Source organism: Salvelinus sp. IW2-2015, linkage group LG16, assembly GCF_002910315.2.
Source record: "Salvelinus sp. IW2-2015 linkage group LG16, ASM291031v2, whole genome shotgun sequence".
NCBI classification, from domain to species: Eukaryota; Metazoa; Chordata; class Actinopteri; order Salmoniformes; family Salmonidae; genus Salvelinus; species Salvelinus sp. IW2-2015.
The window spans coordinates 4,717,202-4,743,950 of NC_036856.1; the positions used below are offsets into that span (position 1 = coordinate 4,717,202).

General features: G+C 41.6%; 1 protein-coding gene across 2 annotated transcripts in view; it reads right to left on the bottom strand.

The window, feature by feature from the left end:
* The window catches only part of LOC111975632 (E3 ubiquitin-protein ligase UHRF1), a 45,177-nt gene extending 18,733 nt beyond the window's left edge, over positions 1–26,444 (bottom strand). Inside the window, exon 1 of one of the 2 annotated variants that reach the window (XM_070447462.1) lies at positions 26,392–26,444. The gene's annotated coding sequence lies outside the window, so the exon portion shown is untranslated. Of the gene's footprint in view, positions 1–7,905; positions 8,013–26,391 lie in introns of those variants that run through there. The other variant, XM_024004081.2, reaches the window with a different exon arrangement.
* Positions 26,445–26,749: the final 305 nt, after the last annotated feature.

Below are 26,749 nucleotides of genomic sequence, written 5' to 3' on the forward strand. Positions count from 1 at the left end.
TTGGTGATGAGACCTCGCCAGAGAAGAAGCCCGTGAAATTACGTTGTTTCGCATCACCCAGAATGTGTAGACTTGAGCATGAGCGATGACTAACTCAGGGCCTTAAATAAACGGTTTGGTCCACCAGCCACTGTGGCAGATAGAATTTATATATTTTACCAGCCACGCAGATCTTTAACCAGGCCAAATATTTTGCACCAAACTAAAAAGAATGACCAAGCATTGTAATGTTTCTAAAACAAGAAAGCTTGTGAACAATACAAATGTAAATAGCCGGGAAACAGAAGGACAAAGATTCACTTTGTAAACTTGAGTAAAATACACATTTTATGCCTGTGCGCAACGCCTCCAAAAATGAATCCGTACTTCACTCAGTGTGCACAGCTCACCCTGCCAGGCAACGTTACTGCGCCCGTTGGGTTGTAGGATTTGTATTTCTTTGTGCCATTAGCAGCTATGTAACAAAAACCACAGATACACTATGGAGCCAGCTACTGCAGCATTTTTAGAAAACTAACTGAAATATACTTTCTTACACACCAATAAATAAATCTACCTGCATGTGGAGGGAGTTAATTTTATGCKCTGATACTACTAGTAGGCTATGTGTTTGTACTTGTGTTTAACTAAAGTATCAAATCGTTACAGCTCTGAAGTTCACAAGCAATGTTAATCAAGTCAAAATGTTGGTTAGATGGTGCAACTCCGTATGGCAAGCGTGAATGTCTGACTGAAAACGTTTGAGGCTTGCTTTTGAGCCACATCTCGTTCTAGCTACACTGACAATGTTCACGAAACAGCATAGTATCAAGAATCTTCACGACCAAATTAAGAATCTTGTGGTGGGACCCGTCTGTGCCACATGGTTTAGGAAAGAAAGTCGTTTAATATGAGAGGCTCAGCGATGTTAAGATTGAAAGTTGTGTAGTGCGCACCCAGCATAAGTTATATTGACAGCCCATGCATTTGTTTTATTTTACATTAGCTAGCGAGCTTAGTGTTCAGCTGGGAGGAGGCTAGTTTCCTCTGGCAGCGATTAGGATGGGGCACACACAGGGTTAAAATGAACACCCGCCTAAGGTGGGTAACGTTAGACTTCATTGGCGCGTAAGAATGTCCATTTCACCAGCCACGGTGGTGGGTCAGAGAATTTGGGGACAGTTTTTTTTTTTTTTTTTAAAGGTATAAGTTGGTTGAATTGACAAGAAAGTCTACTAAAGTATAACTTCATCCTTGTGTTTCTTGGCCAGTTACGTTTTATTCAAATATGGGGCACCTGGTCTCAGGTGTGTCCTATCACTGACAACCCGCGCGCCACCGACATCTTACGGAAAACAAGAGCAAAGAATTCAGAAAAGTGGGAGGGTAGTCAAAGTAGGTTGTTTTTCAATGTTAGTTTGAGTTCGCAGTCAGAATATTTTCCATCACATAGTGCGTGCCCAAATTACCATGGTAACAGCCCATCCCTTAAAGCGAAGGCTGAACATTTGGCTCACCTAATCATTGTGCAGGGATCACTCCAAAAAAACTTATATAAACTTTGTCATCTCTTTTAAATTAGAACACTCAAATACTTCAATTGTTCTCCAATAATGATTTGTATGCTTCTACATTTCTAGTTAGATGGACATCAGCGTAGAGCCCTGAACTATAAAAAGTAGAGATGCAGGATATGTCGGTGAACATAACGGAATCGGACGATATTAGCTAAAAATGGAAACATCGGTATTGGCTGATGTCTAGTTTAACGCCGATGCGCAAAACCGATCTCAAAGCTGACGTGCATACCTATATAACGTAGGTATGTGACAATGACGCCACGTAAAATTTCGCTCTAGACGTGCAACACAGCATTCCTAAACTAGCCCACAATGTCTGCTGTGTGGATCAAGCAGTTAACAAGTCAAGCAGACATTTGAAAGAGTAACAACATTTCAGTGAGACAACTCAAATGGCGAAATCCATTAAGGCCAAGATAATGGAATTAATTTCCCTTGACAATCAAACGTTCTCTGTCGTGGGTGATGTTGGATTTCGCCGACTGGTCAAACACCGGTTAACACTACCAAGTGCGCTATTTTTCCAATGTTGCCCCACCGCAGTTACACAGTAATAGCGTCACTGTTATTACCTTCACGACATACATACATACATACTATGGAATGCCGTTTGGGTCTTTGCGTGTCAAAAAAGATACAGTAGCACTGTCAAAACGGTACAAAAAAAGTCTGCAAACAAGCAAACACCGGCCACGAACGATGTGTTTACAATACCGCGTTGGTAATAAACCATAATTTGTTCGACCGCAACTTCTGGGGTAGCTAGCTTTAGCTTGGTACCTAGCTAGCACAATACAACCAGCCTGAAAACAAATGACCAGTAGAAACTGCAGTCATTTTCATTATTCTTAGCAATGATTTAGGAATCTTTGTGAGTAAGTATTAGCTAGGTTGCCACTTTTTGTTCGCCTATTGAAATTGAACTTCAGTTCATGAAAATAAATAGCTAGCCAGTTACTTAACCCTGTTGCCCAAAGCTAACGTTATAAGCAGCCAGCTAGCTTCATCTGGCTAGTGAGGCTCGACCGGACCAGGTTATGTAGCCACAATAAGGATTAGGCGCAGGTGTGGACTTTGCGGGTTGCCTTCAAAATAAAAGTATGGCATAGTTCTACTATTTGTATTAATTTGCATCACTGTCAATGACATACTTTTTTTTGAAGGCAAACCGCAAATCTGACCGCCATTAACCTGTCGGCGAGGGTAGCGGAACCCCGTTCCCAAACAGCCAATGAAATTACAGGGCGCCAAATTCAATCAACAGACATCTCATAATTCAAAATTTCCCAAACATATAAGTATTAGACACCATTTTATTATGGTATTAGACACTGTGGTTAATCCAACCACAGTGTCCGATTTCAAAAAGGCTTTTCGGCGAAAACACAACATCATTATGTTAGGTCAGCAACTAGTCACAGAAAGCATAGAGCCATTTTACAACCAAAGAGGAGTCACAAAAAGCAGAAAGAGATAAAAATGAATCACTAATCTTTGATATTCTTCATCAGATGACACTCCCGGGACAACATGTTACACAATACATGCATGTTTTGTTCGATCAAGTTCATATCCAAAAACCTCAGTCTACATTTGGCTTTGCCTCCAAAACATGCCGTGAATTTGCACAGAGCCACATCAATTTACAGAAATACTCATAATAAACTTTGATAAAAGATACAAGTATTATGCAGAGAATTATAGATATACTTCWCCTTAATGCAACCGCTTTGTCAGATTTCAAAAAAGCTTTACGGAAAAAGCAAACCATGCAATAATCTGAGTASGGCGCTCAGAGACCAAAACAAGCCAAACATATACCCGCCATGTTGCYGAATCAACAGAAGTCAGAAATAGCATTATAAATATTCACTTACCTTTGACGATCTTCATCAGAATGCACTCCCAGGAATCCCAGTTCCACAATAAATGTTTGTTTAGTTCGATAAAGTCCATTTATGTCCAAATACCTCCTTGTTGTTCACCGCATTGAGTTCACAAATCCATGACGCGCGATCAATAGGTCCAGACAAAGTCAAAAAGTTCCGTTACAGTCCGTAGAAACATGTCAAACGATGTATAGAATCAATCTTTAGGATGTTAACATAAATCTTCAATAATGTTCCAACGGAGAAATCCTTTGTCTTTAGAATTGCAATGGAACGCAGGTCGCTCTCAGTGAACGCGGTCAGCTCATGCCACCTGGCAGACCTCTGACTCATTCAGCTCCCTTCCCCCTCCTTTACAGTAGAAGCATAAAAAAGTTTCTAAAGACTGTTGACATCTGTGGAAGCCTTAGGAAGTGCAGTATGACCCATAGACACTGTATATTCGATGAGTTGAAAAACTACAAACCTCTGATTTCCCACTTCCTGGTTGGATTTCTCTCAGGTTTTTGCCTGCCATATGAATTATTTTATACTCAGACATCATTCAAACAGTTTTAGAAACTTCTGTGTTTTCTATCAAATATACTAATAATATGCATATATTAGCAGGCAGTTTACTCTGAGCACGCTTTTCATCCAAACGTGAAAATGCTGCCCCCTATCCCAAACAGTTTAATCAAATAAGAACTGTCTTATAAATTAGGGTAATTTTAGATGACACCTAGCTATATAGTTACCTATAGAACTGTAGCTACTGAAAACAGATGTCGTTTTGCTATGTTTTGGGGGAATGAACAGGTGCTGCTGGAAGTGGTGTTGAGGGCCAGTAGGAGGCACTCTTTCCTCTGGTCTAAACAAAGATCCCAATGCCCCAGGGCAGTGATTGGGGACACTGCTCTGTGTAGGGTGCTGTCTTTCGGATGGGACGTTAAACGGGTGTCCTGACTCTCTGAGGTCATTAAAGATCCCATGGCACTTATTTCGTAAGAGTAGGGGTGTTAACCCCGGTGTCCTGGCTAAATTCCCAATCTGGCCCTCAACCATCACGGTCACCTAATAATCCCCAGTTTACAATTGGCTCATTCATCCCCCTCCTCTCCCCTGTAACTATTCCCCAGGTCGTTGCTGCAAATGAGAACGTGTTCTCAGTCAACTTACCTGGTAAAATAACGGTAAAATAAAAATAAATAAAAAAGAACATTGTTTGCATCCATAAGCTAGCTTTTTTTTTTTAAATGACCTGCACTGTAGGTGTGCGAGACAACTTTACCAGCATCATAGCATACGTATCGATAAATCGTTGTGACATGAAATACGAGTGATTGATTACACTGTAATAACTACGGGGAAAAAATTTGAACGCGTTAAATTATTATGTGACGTGCAGTCATATTCAGGTGTTATTTATTATTTTTCAAACAGTGTTATTTGACACGTCAAACAGTTTTAAATTATAGATTTTTGACAGGCAATGACCCAAACGGTGTTCCATAGAAATCCTGGTTGAGAATGAAACGACAGAACAAATGAACAACGAAACAGCACAGCAAGTAAGTGAAAGAAATAGGTATTGATTATGTTTTACTGGTAATGGGGACATGCGTAAATGCCAACAAAATAATGTTTTGGTCAGTGTAGTGTAACCTTTATTTAACTAAGCAAGTCGGTTAAGAACAAATTTTTATTTACAATGACGGCTTACCCCGGCCAAACCTGGGCCAATTGTGCACCGCCCTATGGGACTCCCAATCACGGCCGGATGTGACACAGCCTGGATTCGAACCAGGGACTGTAGTGACTCCCCTTGCACTGAGATGTAGTGCCTTAGACCGCTGCGTCCATGTGTGTGTTAACTATACTAGAATGCTTAAAAGGCCGCAAATAGTTTAAATATCGGTTATCTGGGTTTTTTGGCAAGGAAAATATCGGTATTGGCCAAAAATGTCATATCAGTGCATCACTAATAATATGCCATATCACTCAGCAATTTGTGGCAGGGGAGGCACTTTGTTGATTCTTGATGTTCAGCTGTAGAACTGTTTCGACCATTTTAACAWACATTCGTTAAAAGACCCAGGTCCACGGGGCCTCCCGAGTGGCGCAGCAGTCTAAGGCACTGCATTGCAGCGCTTGAGACGTCACTAGAGCCCCGGGTTCGATCGCAATCACGGCAGGCTGTGATTGGCCCAGCGCTATTAGGGGAGGGTTTGGCCAATCACGGCAGGCTGTGTCACAGCCAGTGGTTCATGGTTCATATTGGCACCGAGGTCAAAATAATTTTGTTTTGGATAGTTGGTTCCCCTCTCATCAATAGCTATTGAACCAAGCATGACATGACCATGAAAATTGTATATTCTGAATCTGGGGATTGAAACAATTCTAAGATTTWAAAAAATCATTCTCCATCCTCCTGATTCAGAATATACAATGTTCATGACATGCTTGGTTTAATTGCTTTTGACAAGAGAAAACCGAATATCCAATATAACACGAGCCGACTAAACTCCACAGTGAAGTAAGATTGATGAACTCAACTAACGGAGTGGAGCAGAGACCAGGCTTTGTGGAATTAAGCACAAATGCGCATGTGTCAATTGAATCTCAACAAGGAAAGAGTAGCAGGGTTCTACGCTGCCTTTTTTTTTATTAAAAGGAGCACGTGCTACTAAATTGAAAATGTAAGGGCAAAAAATTAAAGGAGCACAATATTTGAGGTATTAATAGTATAAATTGTTATCAATTACAAAACATTTTTTCCAGGTATCACAGGAAAATATTTAGGTGCATATGTGTTCAAAATGGTAGCACTAACAGGCTGACTATATTATATCTATATTATTCAATTATTGCACCCACTGCCAACGAGCGTCTGCTGTGCCAAGGGCTAAAATAGAAGTCAGTTCTATTTCTGACGCAGATCGCGCTGCAAGTCCTGCCTCTCCCATCTCATTGGTTTATAGAAGCAGGTACCCACTTGCCATCTCCTCATTGGTTATACCCACGTGGGTGACTGAAAGACGAACGAGGTCGGTGGCAGTAAAGCAACCATATTTATGACAGTTGCCAAACGCAATATAAAGTCAAGAGAAGAAAAAGCCTAGGAGAGATGACTAGATACGATTCGGTTGACCGTTTTATGTGTGGATTAATTGTCGGAGTAGAGGACCTTGTGCATTTCAGGTAAAATAACACCAATGGTTATATCCCAGGACAAACAGCAAGCTAACTAAATAGGACAAATTAGCTAGCAAGTGCAAGCTAGCTAGCGTAATTGCCATAAAGATTTAATGCTTTTCCACCGGGCCCCAAATGAATGTAATTGGTTCAGAGTTTATTTTGATATTTTAACCTGCCCGTCGTGATCGCGTTTGGTGTGGGGGGACAAAATMAATTTATGCATGATGGCGCACAGCGCAGCCGGTTTGGGTTCCATGTAACGTTTGAGAAAAATAAAATAAATAAAGTACTGATTTCGGCAAAGAAAGGCTCCCAAGTACAGAGAACAAACATGTGTTCAAGGTAAGCATTTCATAATTAAATTTTGTTAAAATATTGACCTTAGGCAAATCGATGTAGTCGCAGCTGAATTCCACAAAGCCAGGTATCTTTTTTTAAGCAGTCCTTCAATCTTCTCGCGCTTTTTTTTTTTAACAGTCCTTCAATCTTCTCGGTGTAACAGTTGGGATAACGGGACAATCCTGGGTGCAACGCATTTATAATCCCTGGATTGGGGTGTTTTTTCCAAGCCAAGACATATCTTGCTGCTGGCTCCTTGGTGTCTTATTCTACACAGGAAACCTGTCCGACCCTAGTGCTGCTGTAAGCAAGCGGATCGGAACTGCTGGCTACCTCGGTGCCAAGCCGAACCATATACTGTACCTACAGGCTCTCTAAAAAGTTAGAGCGCCGTTTAAATTGATTTTATTTAAAATTCTGGCTTGTAGGGAACATTTATGATATCAGGCAATGGGTTCAGTAGTCTGATTTAATCATGCTTCACATTACTCACTGATTTAAATCAGACTACTGTTCTAGACAATAGGTACTTATATAGGTAGTTACAGCCTGATTAAATCAGACTACTGGTGGATGTGGTAATCGACATTGACAGCACACCACGTTACATTAGCCTAGCTAACGTACAGTAGCTAGATAACGCTACAACATAACGAAGGTTAGTATCTAATAAATTGTGGAGTTGAAGTAGGTCGCTAGGTAACCAAATGAAATACTATTACATTGATCACACTGACACGTACCTAGTGAGTAATGTGAAGCATGTAACGTTAACGTTCATTTCCCTCGACAAAGTTTAACTAGAATATTTCGAATTCACCCTCCCAAATGTTAGCAAAGTTAACGATAGCTAGCTTATTCAATGTGCCAAGTTTCAGCCAGTTAGCTAGCCAGCAACTTTCAAAATACCAAACTTGTCAAAGTAGAAACATTTATATTACCTGTTTTTTCTTCCAAATGCAGATAATTAAATGACGTTTAGTAAACCGTCAAGCTTAATCCGTACACAACTCCTCTGTATAGACTGCTGTTAGGGGGACTGAATCAATAAGAATCTTCAACAGTGTTTCCCCGCCTGCCAAAAAAAATCTTTGTTTCACTATTGGCTATTAGCACTTCTGAGTTGCTCTCTGAGGGGCTATAATGCCTGTCAATCAAAACTGTGACCGGAGTTTAGCCTCAGCGCGCGAAACTAGGGTCTCTTGTCTTCCGATAATTTGGCGCGAGATTATGTAAATTAGAGTACAATCAAAGACAGAAACGGGACTGTGTTTTACAAAGTTCTATCACCACATTATGCCTGAGAGAACACAGATCGGAGTTGGACACCACACGATAGATAGCAGAAACCAAATAGCCGTTTGTCAGATTTAACAAACAAAAAAAATGCATAGAAGCCTTTCTCAACATAGAAAACTGCTTAGTTAGGAATTGCTACAGCCATGTGCTGCTGTGGCGCCTGATGTTATGCGTCCAATGTTCCTGTCTCGTTGTTCAGTTTGGCGGGAGAATATCATGCCAAGTGTGAACAAAGTAGTCAGTTGTTGTTCACAAGACATTATGAGATAAAAGCCTAATCAAATTGGACAGTTTACATATCCCATAATTGTTTTTACCTACAATGTTTCTGAATGAGACTGTTTGTAGACTAACATTTGATGTTGATTGGGATGAGTGTTTGTTGTAGGTTACTACTAGGACAAATAATGTAGCAAGGAAGTACCACCAGGACAATGTTTAAGATCTTTTTTCCCCTTCTGTTTTATTTGAGATTTTTATGCCTCTCGTCCATCCAAGCACCAAAACCATTCACCATGTTTTAAAGGACAGCATCCTGCTCTACATTGTTCTAACCAACCACTGCATTACATAATTTGCTCTTTCTAACCACTTGTATCCTGTCTCCCAAGTCCTAACATGCTGACCAAACCGCRAGCGTTGAATGTATGAGCGTTGCAAAATAAATGTACACACAGTGCCTTCAGAAACTATTCAAACCCCTTGAATTAAAATGTGTCACTGGCCTGGACACAATATCCCGTAACGTCAAAATTGAATTATGTTTTTAGAAATAGTTTCAAATGAATAAAACATTTAAAGCTAAAATGTCGAGACAAGTATTTTCTTAAGTCACAAAATAAGTTGCATGGACTCACTGTGTGCAATAATAGTGTTTAACATGATTTTGAATGACTACCTCATCTCTGTACATACAATTAAGGTCCCTCAGCAGAGCAGGGAATTTCAAAACACAGATTCAACCACAAAGACGAGGGAGGTTTTCCAAAGGGCTCATGTTGGTAGATGGGTCATAAAAATAAAAAAAAACAGACAATGATATATCCGTTTGATATTCATTGTCTATTCCTAACTTAGTTGCCGGAAAGGAAGGAAACAGCTCAGGGATTTCACCATGGGGCCAAAGGTGACTGATAAAAACAGTTCAAGTTAAGTGGCTGTGAAAGGAGAACTGTAGTTACTCCACAATACTAACATAATTGACAAAGTGAAAAGAAGCCTGTACAGAATACAAATGTTCCAAAACATGCATCCTGATACAGTGTTATGTTTGGGGTAAATCTAATACAACACATTACTGAGTAATACAACACATTACTGAGTACCACTCTCCATATTTCCAAGCACAGCAATGGCTGCATTATGTAATGGGTATGCTTGTAATCATTAAAGACTGGGGAGCTTTTCAGGATAAGAAAAAACAGAATGGAGCTTAGCACAGGTAAAWTCCGYCATTTTGCACCCACACTGCTAGCGCGCATCAACGAGCATCTGTGTAGCCAGGCGCTAAAATAGAACATGGTTCTATTTGTGACYCGCTGCAGGTTCCGCCTCTCCCATCTCATTGGTTTTTAGGAGCATATACCAACGTGGGTGATTGAAAGATGGAGGTCCACACTCCAGGTGGTAGTGGTAATGCACCTTAAAAGTTGGTTACCAACCGCCATATAAAGTCCAAAGAGAAGCCTGAAGGAGGAGAGATGACTAGAAACAAACTTTTACCCTTTTATCTGTGGATTAATTGTCAGAGTATTTCAGGTAAAATAACAACCTAATGTTTATATCACGGGACAAATTAGCTAGCAACAGCAAGCTATCGAGCTAAATTGCAATAAATGTTTCAAGCTTAGACCTGTCTCCAAATTAATATGAACAAAAAAATCAAAATAACTTCACAGATCTTCATTGTAAAGGGTTTAAACACTGTTTCCATGCCTGTTCAATGAACCATAAACAATTAATGAACATGCACCTGTGGAACGGTCGTAAAAAAGACTAACAGCTAACAGACGGTAGGCAACTAAGGTCACAGTTATGAAACTTAGGACACTAAAGAGGCCTTTCTACTGACTCTGAAAAACACCAAAAGAAGATGCCCAGGGTCCCTGCTCATCTGCGTGAACGTGCCTTAGGCATGCTGCAAGGAGGCATGAGGACTGCAGATGTGGCCGGGGCAATAACTTGCAATGTCCGACAGCTGATCGTCCTCGCAGTGGCAGACCACGTGTAACAACACCTGCACAGGATTGGTACATCCGAATATCACACCACACCTGCGGGACAGGTACAGGATGGCAACAACTGCCCGAGTTACACCAGGAACGCACAATCCCTCCATCAGTGCTCAGACTGTCCYCAATYGGCTGAGAGAGGTTGGACTGAGGGCTTGTAGGCCTGTTGTAAGGTAGGTCCTCACCAGACATCACCTGCAACAACGTTGCCTAAGGGCACAAACCCACCGCAGGACCAGACAGGACTGGCAAAAGGTGCTCTTCCCTGACGAGTCTCGATTTTGTCTCACCAGGGGTGATGGTTGGATTCACGTTTATCGTCGAAGGAATGAGCGTTACACCGAGGCCTGTACTCTGGAGCAGGATTTATTTGGAGGTGGAGGGTCCGTCATGGTCTGGGGCGGTGTGCCACAGCATCATCGGACTGAGCCTGTTGTCATTGCAAGCAATCTCAACGCTGTGAGTTACAGGGAAGACATCCTCCCTCATGTGGTAACCTTCCTGCAGGCTCATCCTGATAATGACCCTCCAGCATGACAATGCCACCAGCCATACTGCTTGTTCTGTGCGTGATTTCCTGCAAGACAGGAATGTCAGTGTTCTGCCATGGCCAGCGAAGAGCCCTGATCTCAATTCCTATTGAGCACATCTGGGACCTGTTGGATCGGAYGGTGAGGGCTASGGCCATTACCCCCAGAAATGTCCGGTAACTTGCAGGTACCTTGGTGGAAGAGTGGGGTAACATCTCACAGCAAGAACTGGCAAAGTCCATGAGGAGATGCACTGCAGTACTTGCAGCTGGTGGCCACACCAGATACTGACTGTTACTTTTGACTTTGACCCCCCTTTGTTCAGGGACACATTATTCAATTTCTGTTAGTCATGTGTCTGTGGAACTTATTCAGTTTATGTCCCAGTTGTTAAATCTTGCTATGTCCATACACGTTAGGTTTTCTGAAAATAAACACAGTTGACAGTGAGGACGTTTATTTTTTTGTGAGGACGTTTATTTTTTTGCTGAGTTTAGTTGGTTCAGAGTTCATTTTGATATTTCAACCTGTGTGTCCTGATCGCGTCTGGTGTGGGTGGACCAAATCAACATGCACGCAAAGTGGTCTGGTCAGCATTTTACAGTTTTGACTTAAATCTACTTTAAAATCTATGGCAAGACCTGAAAATTGTTGTCTAACAATGATCACCAACCAATTTGACAGAGTTTGAATAATTTAGGAAAAAAAATGTATGGGGCAAATGCTGCAAAATCCAGGTGTGGAAAGCTATTAGAGACTAACCCATAAAGACTCCGCTGTAATTGCTGCCACAGGTGCTTTAACAAAGTACTGAGTAAAGTGTCTGAATACTTATGTAAATGTCATATTTCAGTTTGTTTATATACATTTGCTACATTTCTAAAAACCTGTTTTCTCTTTGTCATTATGGGGTATTGTGTGTAGATGAGTGAGAAATAAAATATAATTAATCCATTTTGAATTCAGGCTGTAACAAAATGTTTAATAAGTCAAGGGGTATGAATACTTTCTGAAGGCACTATTCAATAATTTCATCCAAACTGCTTGCGCAAGCAAGTCCCGCCTCACCCATCTACTTACTGGTTTTTAGGAGCTTAAATAGGACGAGCAATGTCAGAGTGGCATTGACTAGAAGACGGCTAACCTAATATTTATATATTTCTTAATGCCATTATACTTTGAGGTGTGCATTGTTAGATACTACTACACTGTTGGAGCTAGGAACACAAGTCTTTCACTACACCCGCAATAACATCTGCTAAATGTGTATGTTACCAATAACATTTGATTTGAACTAGGTTTCCCCTCTATTTGTGGATTGTCAGAGTACAGAAGATTTTGTATGACTCAATGGGTCAAAAGATCCAGCAAAAAATTGACCATGTGCATTTCAGGTAAAATAACCCAATGTTTCTCCCAGGACAAATTAGCAAGCAACAGCGAGCTAGCTAAATGGCCATGAATGTTTGTTTTTCGACCTGTTCCCAAATTAATATAGTTGGTGTTGGTATTTTAACCTGTGTGTCATGAACGCATCTGATGGGGATATGGGAATAAACAAAATCATGATGGCGCACAGAGCCGATTTGGTCAGCATGTAACATTTCCATGTGTTTCAGTCTGATGAGTTTACTTGAACCTGAACCCGTCTTGTCCAATTATTTTGTCAAGTGATTGTTGTGAATCAGTTCCTCAGCAGCAGCCAAGAAACCCATAAAGAGCATTATAAGCAGAGGAATATCCAAAGTCTTTGAAATGAATGGGAACCTCGATACCGTGATTAAACCTCTATCTAGAGGCCACAAATGAAAGCATATCATTCTCCAGAAAATGTAGTGACAAAGTGGTCAAAAAATATGATGGTGTTACAAAATATCAGTTGTACATTTTTTTTAAAATCTTTCCACATTGTACATTTTATTCTGAAGGTCAGTTGCCTTCCTACTGGATTCAGTGTGTGCGTGATGTGTGGACGTGTGTAGAAGTGTGACCTCTGGTCACCCCAGCTGGGGAGAGCTGCTCTCCATCTCCTCCACTGTTTGTGTCCTCCCAGTCCCCTTTATGACCTGAAATTGTGTGTGTGTGTGTATCCTTAGTCTAATGAGTGCTCTCTGTAATGGAGGAACAGTGTCCAGATGGCAGTTCGTCATGGTGACATTATTATTACTCATATTCAGCAAGTCAGAGAAGGTCTATGAACTGAAGCGCTCTGCTTTATGAGTGTAGATGTATTCAGTGCTTCCCCTACAGTTAAGTAGACTGACGCCTAGTTACACTTCCCCTGTATTCACAAAATAAAAATGCATGATTTTGGGTCTCCAAATTGTGAACGTTTTTCTCCAACACGTATTTCTCTAAATACACAGACATTGCCATAAACGTGACTTATTTGTTGTTGAATTTTGGGCTGGTGTTTCTATGTAATACTACTAGCCACCTAGCAATTTTATGAAGTTGGCTTTAGCTAGACAAGATATGTCTCCGATCTCCCAACTAGCTACCAAGATGCCATTGCAGGCTATCAATCAAGTTAGAGTAGCTAGCTTGCCTAATTATCTTAGCTGGCATGCCTACTGGCAAGGTTGGTAGACTTTTTAAAAAAGCAAGCAATTACTAAATAAGACTCACATTCCTTTACATTTTTTGCAGCGATGCAGAGTAGCATGTTTAGTTTCTTTAACAAAATAACCACCAATCAGGATACAGACAGCTCAAAAGGTATGGTTAGATATGCAGATTTTTTTACTGACTTAAGCATAATGATTAGGGCTCTAAATTCTCAGGAAAAAGCCATTTCAGGTGTTAGAAAAATGTTAACTTCCTGACAGAGCCCCCTTCCAGACCACCCCCCAGGTATCCTCAAGTATTTTGTGCCCGCTCAGAATTTAACATATCTTAAATGGATGTTAAAGCACAAGAATGAAGCAGTGATTATCAGACCTTGGTCAAATATTTTCTAATACTTTAAGGGGCGCTTGAATTTTGCAATTGGAGATTTGTTGTAACCATCCCAGTACTTTACAATTTACTGGACAAACAAAATGAAGTAGCACAAGTATTTGAAAAATATATTTTACTCCTATATCTGAGGGTTAAAAGTGATTGTTGGAGCTGTGGTCCTCTCTGGGACTTATTTTGATTTGATCAGTTTGGCTTATCCTCTATTGAGGACTTCCAGCTGTTTCTGCTCTGTTTGCTCCCAGATCAGCTTGATTGGGCTGTGGACCTTTGGTCCTGTTATTCATTTCTGCTTTCTTCTGTCTTTGTCCTGCTTTCTTGGCTTTCGTTGTAACGCATTTCGGTCCGGGCACTACTGCTCAACGAATCTCATCAGCAGTGTTTCTCCTTCCATGGTAGAGGCAGGGCGGGTTCCCCCAGCTAGCTCTGCTCCCCCCTGCCTAAAATAATTAGGCTTCTGTTAGTTTCAATTGCAAATGTTGGTGAAAGAAACCCTGGTTGTTTTTTTAGTAATGACTCCAGAGATTGGGGAAGGATTAAGTCACCTGATCACATCTGCTGGGCCTGCTCTGCCTGAATTATTGTTTCCATATGAAGGGGAGGAGGACAGAGTTGTTGAGTATGTGACACTTGTTTGTTTCCAACTACTAGCCTGCAGGGGTGGATAATAAAAAACGGCCTCAAAGAAAAAGAGCATCAGTGTCGATTATGTTATTATCATGAAATGGGTCAAAGTCTATAAATTCTTTATCTTTTCCAGAGTTCCAATGGGCCCGAGACCCCACCCGAAGCAACAGAACCAGCAGCTACAGTCACCAGCTCCATGTCTACAGGTGGGATAGACAAAGACAGATTGAGAATATATGTAATATTCCATATGTTCAATATGAATAAATAAATAATCTTTAGCAAACAGAGCAGAAGCAGCTGGAAGTCCTCAATAGAGGATAAGCCAAACTGATCAAATCAAAATAAGTCCCAGAGAGGACCACAGCTCCAACAATCACTTTTAACCCTCAGATATAGGAGTAAAATGTATTTTTCAAAGATCGAGTTGGTTGTTTATCTAAAAGCGTTGCATGGCTCACACACACACACACACAGTGGTTAACTGGCTACCATAAACTGTAGTACTATGTATCCACCATGGGGTGCCGTATTAGGTTAGTGTTGTCTTAAACAATTATCAGTCTTACTGCACTAAACATTACAATATATACACTGAACAAAAATATAAATGCAACAATTTCAAAGATTTTACTGAGTTAGTTGATGTAAGGAAATCATTCAATTGAAATAAATCCATTAGGCCCTGTTCTATGGATTTCACATGAATGAGAATACAGATCTGCTGGTCACAGATACAAAAAAAATGGGTAGGGGCGAGGATTCAAAAAATATATTAAGTCAGTATCTGTGACCATTTGCCTCATGCAGCGCGACACATCTGCTTCACATAAAGTTAATCAGGCTGTTGATTGTGGCCTGTAGAATGTTGCCCCACTCTTCAATGGCTGTGCGAAGTCGCTGGATATTGGTGGGAACTGCAACACAAACATGCTCAATGGGTGACATGTCTGGTGAATATGCAGCCCATGGAAGGACTGGGACATTTTCCACTTCCAGGTATTGTGTACAGATCCTTGCGACTTGAGGATGTGCATTATGCTGAATCACGAGGTGAGGGCGGTGGATGAATGGCATGACAATGGGCCTCAGGATCTCGTCACGGTATCTCTGTGCATTCAAATTGCCATCGATAAAATGCAATTGTGTTTGTTGTCCATAGCTTATGCCTGCCCATACCATAACCCCACCAAGGGGCACACCATGTTCACATCAGAAAACCGCTCACCCACACAACGCCATACACATGGTCTGTGGTTGTGAGGCCAGTTGGACATACTGACAAATTCTCAAAAATGACATTGGAGGCAGCTTATGGTAGAGAAATTAACATTCAATTCTCTGGCAACAGRTCCTGCGGACATTCCTGCAGTCTGTATGCCAATTGCACACTCCCTCAACATCTGAGACATCTGTGGCATTATGTTGTGTGACCAAACTGCAAATGTTAGTGGCCTTTTATTGTACCCATCACAAGGTGCACCTGTGTAATGATCATTCTGTTTAATCAGCTTCTTGATATGCCACACCTGTCAGGTGGGTGGACCATCTTGGCAAAGGAGAAATGCTCACTAACAGGGATGTAAACAAATTTGTGCACAACATTTGAGGGATKTTTTATTTCAGCTCATGAAACGAACCATTTACATTTATTATTTTGTTTAGTGTAGTAGTAAATATGGATTACTTACAGACCAGATTTACAAAACGGGGACCATATTCATAAATATTTTCTCAGAGTAGGAATGTTTAAGGCAAAAACTGATCCTATATCAGCTACTTTGGGCCAGATTCCGACCCAAGTTAAGCGGGCGTAAATGGAACGTAATTTCCTTATGCGTTTTTCTATCTATGCATATTCTGACCTTTAATTTAAGCATGAGAATAGCATGCTATTAACCCACTATTCGTTCGAGGTGGAATACGAATAAATGAAGGTGTGGTGGAGATGTGTCTACAGATATGCCATATTCTGACCTTGACTTAATTCCCTAATAATGCCACCACCTTCACGCGCGAGGAAACCATTAACAAGGTCTAGCGAGCCTACCTGTTCCAAGTGGGAAAAACATCTACTTTATTTTCCCCAATAGAAATAACACTTGACACCCAGTGTCATACCACCTTATGACATGGTCATAACAGCTGACATAAAAGGCAACCTGCCTAAATGACTACAGACACGTAGCACTCACATCCGTAGCCATGAAGTGCTTTGAAAGGCCGGTCATGGCTCACATCAACACCATTATCCCAGAAACCCTAGACCCACTCCAATTTGTATACCGCCCAAACAGATCCACAGATGATGAAAATCTCTATTGCACTCCACACTGCCCTTTCCCACCTGGACAAAAGGAACACTTATGTGAGAATGCTATTCATTGACTACAGCTCAGCGTTCAACACCATAGTACCCTCAAAGCTCATCACTAAGCTAAGGATCCTGGGACTAAACACCTCCCTCTGCAACTGGATCCTGGACTTGTTGACGGGCCACCCCCAGGTGGTGAGGGTAGGTAACAAGACATCTGCCATGCTGATCCTCAACACTAGAGCCCCCTAGAGGTGCGTGCTCAGTCCCCTCCTGTACTCCCTGTTCACCCACGACTGCATGGCCAGGCACGACTCCAACACCATCATTAAGTCCGCAGATGACAACTGTGGTAGGCCTGATAACAGACAACGACGAGACAGCCTATAGGGAGGAGGTCAGAGACCTGGCTGGGTGATGCCAGAATAACAACCTATCCCTCAACGTAACCAAGACTAAGGAGATGATTGTGGACTACAGGAAAAGGAGGACCTAGTACGCCCCCATTCTCATCGACAGGGCTGTAGTGGAGCAGGTTGAGAACTTCAAGTTCCTTGGTGTCCACATCAACAACAAACTACAATGGTCCAAACACACCAAGACATATTAAATGATCATTGTAACTGCGCACACATTGATGTCAGACATGCACCTACCCCCAATGCTCTGTTGCTGATGACTGGATTGAATGCAAGAGCAGATTACAGAAGCAGGACAAGACACCTTTTTGACTGATATAAATGGTACACACGTGATAGGCCTATCTGGCTTAGATTATTAGGATGGTCATATTGCTTCTTGACAGTGTCAAAATGTATTTTCTAAAAGTTACTGTATTTAAAATGATAAACATGACTAAATAATTAATTACAACAAATATGCAGTATGCAGTTTTGGAAACTGCAATAAAATAGAAGTGCAGTAACTGCAGTCGAGTGCGTTATTTTGGAAGCAAATTTGCAGAATAACTGCAGTTGAATTGCAGTTATACAGCACTTTAACTGCAGTTACAATGCAAAAATATTGCAATAAAAGTAGTGTTATTTTGGATGCAGTATTTGTAGTGTACTGCAGTTATACTGCACTCTGTCTGCAATCCTTTTAGTAAGGGAAATATTAGCCACTATCGGGAGCTACCATCTTTAATAGCAACATACATTTGTTTTTTGCACAATTGCATTCCTTTCCGTTTACCTTTCTTTCCTCTATCACATTGTAAGTTGAGGGTCMCTAGCATTAGTGGATCATATTAGGCTAACGTTGGACAATATAGGACATGTAGCCGATTTGAATCATTACAGAATTTAGACCATACTTAGCAGGTTAAACCTGGAGCCTGGCGCACGGTTCACGACTGGACCATTGTCATACAGTTCCATAATTATTGAGATTTAGGGTAGATTTATATGATTATTGTTCAACCCCTATTGTACACTTTTTTTCCCCCACCTTCCAATATTTATTGGATTTAACTTGAATATGACAACTTTCCMGATGAATCAAACCACCATTTTTTATTATTCAATATACACTATTTCGTGCGTAAAGGCACTCCAACCCGTTTTAATGATTCATATGTTCCTAACCCTAAAATTAGTTTAAATAATCTACAAYATCAGAGTATATTTAAATCTGCCAGTTGGTGCTGATACGGAGACTAATATGCATAGCTGGCTTTCTTTAAATGATCCCTATATTCTGAACCCATTCTCTCGATGTATTAAATTAAGTCTGTCGACAATTCTAATTAAAATTGGTGCACCGTATTTAAAAAGGGATGGCTTAAGAGAAATGTACTGAAAACCGCATTGAATATGAACTCCACCAGAAAATCTATTGGCCAGCAAGTGGGAAGGTTGTAAGCGGTTTACTGGTATTTATTCAGAGCGCGCAATGTAGCCACACCTACAGAGCGCGTTACGCGACGTAATGGGATCCGCCCATTACGATTTACTCTCAATTTACTCTTGCACTTTTAATCTACCTTCAGGTGTTTCCGTCACACCCTATCAGAGAGATAGCCCTTACCTTTGATCAAAAAGACAGTGTGGACGCCTTTAAAGTGTCACGTTGATCTGGTGGTCTGTAGCCTCTTCCTACAGTCCATCCATGTTCTCCCATAAAGAAATGCTGACACCACCAGCTGATGTGCAACAACTGCTTATTCGTTTTTAGATGTTAATATTTTATATGTCAGGTTGGAACCATGTGTGCATAATTTTTTCTCATGGAGGAATTGCAGTTTACCGTAAATCTTTGATTATTATAGTCTTCCAKGATGGCGTAACAGTGGGATGTCTGTTTTGATTGTCTTGTCCGTCCCTTGTATATATAGTTTATCTTCGTATATATTTATAATCTCAATTTCCATCTACGGACTGAACATACTCTACTGCAACCCGCCTCTGCCAATGTGGTATGGATCTGCTATTTTCTATACTTTAGAACCGGAACCCCCTTCAGAAGCGAGCCAGCTAACTAGCTACCAGCTAGTAGTCAGTTAGCCACTGCTAGCCACTGCTAGCGGTCATCACCGTTAACTCGGACATCTGCCAACCTCAGCCCGGTCAACTCCTGCCAGCCTGCACACCACYATATCAACCCAGAGCATATCGAACTGCATTTCTCTACCACATTTCCGGATTCCTACCGCAAGCTCTGAAACTTTACTCCGGATCATCGCAGCTAGCTAGCTGCTATCCGAGTGGCTACTCCTGGCTAACGTATGTTCCGAAGCAAGCACCAGTTAGCCTGGAGCTAGCCTTGAGCTAGGCCCATCTCCCGGCTAGCCGAAGAGATCCATCAGATAATTCCTGGGCTTCAATACCACTTTTGCCAATTGGCCTGGATCCTTTGCTGCCGACACAGAGCCCAGCCGATCCATCACGACTGGTCTGCAGACGTAACCGTCCGAGGGGGTTTCAACAGGATCTCCCGATGCGACGGGACGCTCCCTACAACACTTCAGCGGGCAAGCCTTTCTAATTGACCTGGCCCAGGTATCCTGGAAGGATATTGACCTCATCCTGTCAGTAGAGGATGTCTGGTCGCTCTTCAAAAGTGCTTTCCTCTCCATCTTCAATAAGCATGCCCCATTCAAAAAAAATTAGAACTAAGAACAGATATAGCCCTTGGTTCACCCCAGACTTGACTGTCCTTGAGCGGCACAAAAACATCCTGTGGCGTTCTGCATTAGCATCGAATAGCTCCCGCGATATGCAACTTTTCAGAGAAGTCAGGAACCAATATACTCAGTCAGTTTGAAAAAGCTAGCCTTAACTTGCCTAACAGAAACTTGCTTCCTGTAGCACTAATTCCAAAAAGCTTTGGGACACTAAAGTCCATGGAGAATAAGAGCACATCCTCCCAGCTGCACACTGCACTGAGGATAGAAAACACTCACCACCGATAATCTACGATAATCGATCATTTCAATAAGCATTTTTCTACGGCTGGCCATGCTTTCCACCTGGCTACCCCTACCCCGGGCCAACATCTCAGCACCCCCTGCAGCAACTTGCCCCCCCCCTCACCCAAAACCAGACCTCTGGTGTTCTGAAAGAGCTGGATCCCTACAGATCAGCTGGGCTAGACAATCTGGACCCTCTTTCTAAAATTCTCCGCCGCGAAATTGTTGCAACCCCCATTACCAGCCCGTTCAACCTCTCCTTCGTATCATCTGAGATCCCCAAGGATTGGAAAGCTGCCGCGGTCATCCCCCTCTTCAAAGGGGGAGACACTCTAGACCCAAACTATATCCATCCTGCCCTGCCATTCTAAAATCTTCTAACGCCAAGTTAATAAACAGATCACCAACCATTTCGAATCCCACCGTACCTTCTACACTATGCAATCTGGTTTCCGAGCTGGTCATGGGTGCACCTCAGCCATGCTCAAGGTCCTAAACGATATCATAACAACCGTCTTCATCGGCCTGGCCTAGGCTTTCGACTCTGTCAATCACCGCATTCTTTTCAGCAGACTCAATTGCCAAGGCTTCTGAAATGACTGCCTCACCTGGTTCACCAACTACTTCTCAGACAGTGTTCAGTGTGTCAAATCGGAGGGCCTGTTGTCCAGACCTCTGGCAGTCTCTGGGGGTGCCACAGGGTTCAATTCTCGGACTGACTCTTCTCTGTATATATTAATGATGTAGTTCTTGCTGCTTGTGATTCTCTGATCCACCTCTACGCAGACGACACCATTCTGAATACATCTGGCCCTTTGGACACTGTGTTAACAACCCTCCAGAGAAGCTTCAATGCCATACACTCCTTTCCGTGGCCTCCAACTGCTTTTAAATGCTAGTAAAACTAAGTGCATGCTCTTCAACCGATTGCTGCCCGCACCCTCCCGCCCGACTAGCATCACTACTCTGGACGGTCCAAACCTAGAATATGTGGACAACTACAAATACCTAGGTGTCTGGTTAGACTGTAAACTCTCCTTCCACTCACATTAAGCGTCTCCAATCCAAAATGAAATCTAGAATTTGCTTCCTATTTCGCAACAAAGCCTCCTTCACTCATGCCGCCAAACATACCCTCGTAAAACTGACTATCCTACTTGACTTCGGCAATGTCATTTACAAAATAGCTTCCAACACTACTCAGCAAACTGGATGTAGTCCATCACAGTGCCATCCGTTTTATCACCAAAGCCCCATATACAACATTTACATTTAAGTCATTTAGCAGACGCTCTTATCCAGAGCGACTTACAAATTGGAAAGTTCATACATATTCATCCTGGTCCCCCCGTGGGGAATGAACCCACAACCCTGGCGTTGCAAGCGCCATGCTCTACCAACTGAGCCACACGGGACCACATACAACCCACCACTGAGACCTGTATGCTCTCGTTGGCTGGCCCTCACTACATAGCCGTCGCCAAACCCACTGGCTCCAGGTCATCTACAAGTCTCTGCTAGGTAAAGCCACACCCTATCTCAGCTCACTGGTCACCATAGCAACACGCACCCGTACAACGCACTCCAGCCGGTATATCTCACTGGTCATCCCCAAAGCCAACACTTCCTTTAACCGCCTTCTCTTCCAGTTCTCTGCTGCCAATGACTGGAACGAATTGCAAAAATCTCTGAAGATGGAGTCTTAAATCTCACTCTCTAACTTTAAGCATCAGCTGTCAGAGCAGCTTACTGATCACTGTACACAGCCAATCTGTAAATAGCACACTTGAGTACCTTATCCCCACATTATTACTTACACTCTTGCACATCATCATCATCTGCACATCTATCACTCCAGTATTAATGCTAAATTGTCATTTGCGCCTCTATGGCCTACCTCCCTACATTTGCACACAGTTGAAGTCGGAAGTTTACATACACCTTAGCCAAATACGTTTAAACTCAGATTCACAATTCCTGACATTTAATCCTAGTATAAATCCCTCTTTAGGTCAGTTAGGATCACCACTTTATTTTAAGAAAGTGAAATGTCAGAATAATATTAGAGAGTGATTTATTTCATCACATTCCCAGTGGGTCAGAAGTTTACATACACTCAATTAGTATTTGGTAGCGTTGCCTTTAAATTGTTTAACTTGGGTCAAACGTGTCAGGTAACCTTCCACAAGTTTCCACAATAAGTTGGGTGAATTTTGGCCCATTGCTCATGACAGAGCTGGTGTAACCGAGTAAGGTTTGTAGGCCTCCTCGCTCGCACACGCTTTTTCAGTTCTGCCCACAAATATTCTATAGGATTGAGGTCAGGGCTTTGTGATGGCCACTCCAATACCTTGACTTTGTTGTCCTTAAGCCATTTTGCCACAACTTTGGAAGTATGCTTGGGGTCATTGTCCATTTGGAAGACCCATTTGCCACCAAGCTTTAACTTCCTGACTGATGTCTTGAGATGTTGCTTCAATATATCCACATAATTTTCCTGCCTCATGATGCCATCTATTTTGTGAAGTGCACCAGTCCCTCCTGCAGCAAAGCACCCCCACAACATGATGTTGCCACCCCTGTGCTTTACAGTTGGGATGGTATTCCTCAGCTTGCAAGCCTCCCCCTTTATCCTCCTAACATAACAATGGTCATTATGGCCAAACAGTTCTATTTGTGTTTCATCAGACCAGAGGACATTTCTCCAAAAGGTACCATCTTTGTCCCCATGTGCAGTTGCAAACCATAGTCTGGCTTTTTTATGGCGGTTTTTGAGCAATGGCTTCTTCCTTGCTGAGCGGCCTTTTAAGTTATGTCAATATAGGACTCGTTTTACTGTGGATAGATACTTTTGTACCTGTTTCCTCCAGCATCTTCACAGGGTCCTTTGCTGTTGTTCTGGGATTGAGTTGCACTTTTCGCACCAAAGTATATTCATCTCTAGGAGACAGAAGGCGTCTCCTTCCTGAGTGGTATGATGGCTGCGTGGCCCCATGGTGTTTATACTTGCGTACTATTGTTTGTACAGTTGAACGTGGTACCTTCAGACGTTTGGAAATTGCTCCCAAGGATGAACAAGACTTGTGGAGGTCTACAATTTGTTTTCTGAGGTCTTGGCTGATTTCCTTTGATTTTCCCATGATGTCAAGCAAAGAGGCACTGAGTTTGAAGGTAGGCCTTGAAATACATCCACAGGTACCCCTCCAATTGACTCAAATTATGTCAATTAGCATATCAGAAGCTTCTAAAGCCATGACATCATGTTCTGGAATTTTCCAAGCTGTTTAAAGGCACAATCAATTTACTGTATGTAAACTTCTGACCCACTAGAATTGTGATACAATGATAAATGAAATAATCTGGAAACAATTGTTGGAAAAYTTACTTGTGTCATGCACAAAGTAGAAGTTCTAACCGACTTGCCAAAACTATAGTTTGTTAACAAGAAATTTGTGGAGTGTTTGAAAAACTAGTTAATGACTCCAACCTAAGTGTATGTAAACTTCCGACTTCAACTGTAGCTTTTTCTATTTTATATTGTGTTACTGACTGTACGTTTGTGTCTGTTGTTTTTGTCGCACTGCTTTGCTTTCTTGGCCCTGCCGCAGTTGTAAATGAGAACTTGTTCTCAACTGGCCTACCTGGTTAAATAAAGGTGAAATTATTTATTTTTTAATAAAGTTAAAGCACTGGTGTGTGCATGGGTATTTTATGGATGTTTACATGGGTCCATGTAACAGCCAGGGTTGGGTCGGTTACTTTTATAAACGTAATCCGTTACGGTTTCCTGTCCAAAATTATAATTACTTTTGGATTACTCAAACTCAGTAACATAATCTGATTACATTGTTACTTTTAGATTACTTACTCCTTAAGACGCTTTAGAAGAAGACAATAATGTATGTTACCAATTAAACAACATCTATTGCAGGATAAATCAATGTTAAAGTTTACATAGCTGGCCAAATGTTGATGGGTTGGTTATATAGGCTTCTTCTAACCCATCGCTATCTACTATATATAATACGATTAAATTATATATTTTCATAGAAAACTAAAGTCTATCAGAATTCCAATCATTCCAATAAATGTTATACCCCTTGATCTTCAAGGATAGGAGTTGAAAATATGGAAGTAGATTAGCTAAATTGTTTTACCTCAGCATAACCCCAAAACGAGCGACTTACTTGCCAGCCCTACTCTGTTGTTTATGATTTTGTTGTCCTGGAGGAATGATTGGGCTCATTGATTCGAGTTCCAAAATAATGGAATGGAATGCTTTCAGCACTACTAAAAAGTGCTATTTACATGTGAAAAAATGAATGTCATATGCTGCATTTGCTATTGGCCTATTGTTTACCTGTTGGTGACACTTCGATATCTTGATAATATGCAGCTGTTTAAAGCGCAAATCCAAAGATGAAAAAGTAGTATTCAGACCCCTTGACCTGTTCCAAATTTTGTTACCTTACAGCCTTATTCTGAAATTGATAAAAATGTATGTTATCCTCATCAATCTACACACAATACCCCATAATGACAACTGAAAACAGGTTTTGAAATTTTTGCAAATGTATTGAAAATAAAAAGCAGAACATGCATAAGCATTCAGACCCTTTGCTATGAGATTCTATTCAGCTCAGGTGTATCCTGTTTCCATTGATCATCCTTGAGATGTTTCTACAACTTGATTGGAGTCCACCTGTTTTAAATTCAATCGATTGGACATAATTTGGAAAGGCACACACCTGTCTATATAAGGTCCCACAGTTGACAGTGCGCATCAGAGCAAAAACTAAGCCATGCGGTCGAAGGAATTGTCCGTAGCGCTCCGAGACAGGATTGTGTCGAYGCACAGATCTGGGGAAGGGTAGTAAAAAAAAAAGGTCTGCAGGATTTAAGGCACCCAAGAACATAGTTGCCTCCATCATTCTTAAATGGAAGAAGTTTGGAACCACCAACACTCTTCCTGGAGCTTGCCACACTGAGTAATTGTGGGAGAAGGGACTTGGTCAGGGAGGTGACCAAGAAACCGATGGTCACACTGACAGAGCGCCACTGTGGAGATGGGAGAACCTTCCAGAAGGACAACCATCTCTTTTACACRTTTTCCCTTCATACAACTTTAACTGAAGATACAATCTACATTAAACACTAGAGCTGAAAAACTGAGGCTTAGCTACAAAAACTCAATGATTCAATGTCTGAATGCGTTAACAAATTAACAGTAGCAGTGCGAGCGTTAAAACTTATTTTTTTTCATCACTGGGGAAACCAAGCCAGGAAAAAGCCATATTACAACCTCTTGTGATAATTGCGTTATTAGCTCTATAATATCCTGTTACGTCATGGTTGCAAGGCATATGAACTATAGTCCCAAGGCAGAGACAATAAGACAGTGGCAGAATAATTTCAACCACAYCATTGTTTTATCACAAAACTGGAACGCAACCTCTGTCCGGTGAAGTCAGCAAAGCATAATGCACGTAACAAGAAGTTAAATGACCTACAGCACGGTCAATCAAGTTAATGTTTCCGACTTTTTCGGACTAAACTATTTACAACCCCAGAGAGATACCGGAAGTCGCAGAGAAAACAGGRGCTGCCTCCATTATTCCAGCACCATTTCAACTATGCTTAGTCTATTAGTGTCAACTAAAAGATACAACAATTTAGTCCAATCAAAGTAATRTAAATATGTTGTGGCTGTCCATGGTTACGATTTGTGTGTGTATATGTGCGTGCGTTCAAGTAGGAAAAAACATGTTGACTCACTATAATTCGGGACTTGACTCACTTCCGATTCGGGAAGCAAGTGGTGAGTTTAATAATAAACAATCCATGGAACAATACAAMAAACAACATCATTACTGCCTGGGGAATAAACCAAAGTGAGTGCCAGATATAGGGGAGGTAATGAGTGAGGAAATGGGAGTCCAGGTGTGCCTCATCATGAGGAACAGGTGAACGTAATGATTGACGCCAAGTGCATGTAATGATGGTTGCCAGGACCGGTGGTTTAGTAAACCCGCGACAACAGGAGTAGACGTGACACTCACCCTATTTGTGGAGAAACGCCAATGCCATCCGCCTTTCTGTCATGTTGACGAAACGGTCTATGTCTCTGTCATACAGTACATGCTTTTATTTTGTGTTGTCCTAGGCTACTTGGCTAAAATGCTTGCTCTCTAGCCTTACTTCCTGTCATGGGCAACGTTAGCTAGTTAAACTTCTACACCTAGCTACATATTAAACTTAAATCATTTCAGTCCAGGGGCACAATGTATGAATTTATGGTTGGATCAGAATCGCRGTTATAATCATTGGCCAGTACGGAGAATCAAGTAAACCACAAGCCCAAATCCCTATCTCCATCCATGGAAAGGGATTTGGGTAAAGGGCCAAGTTTAGCTAGCT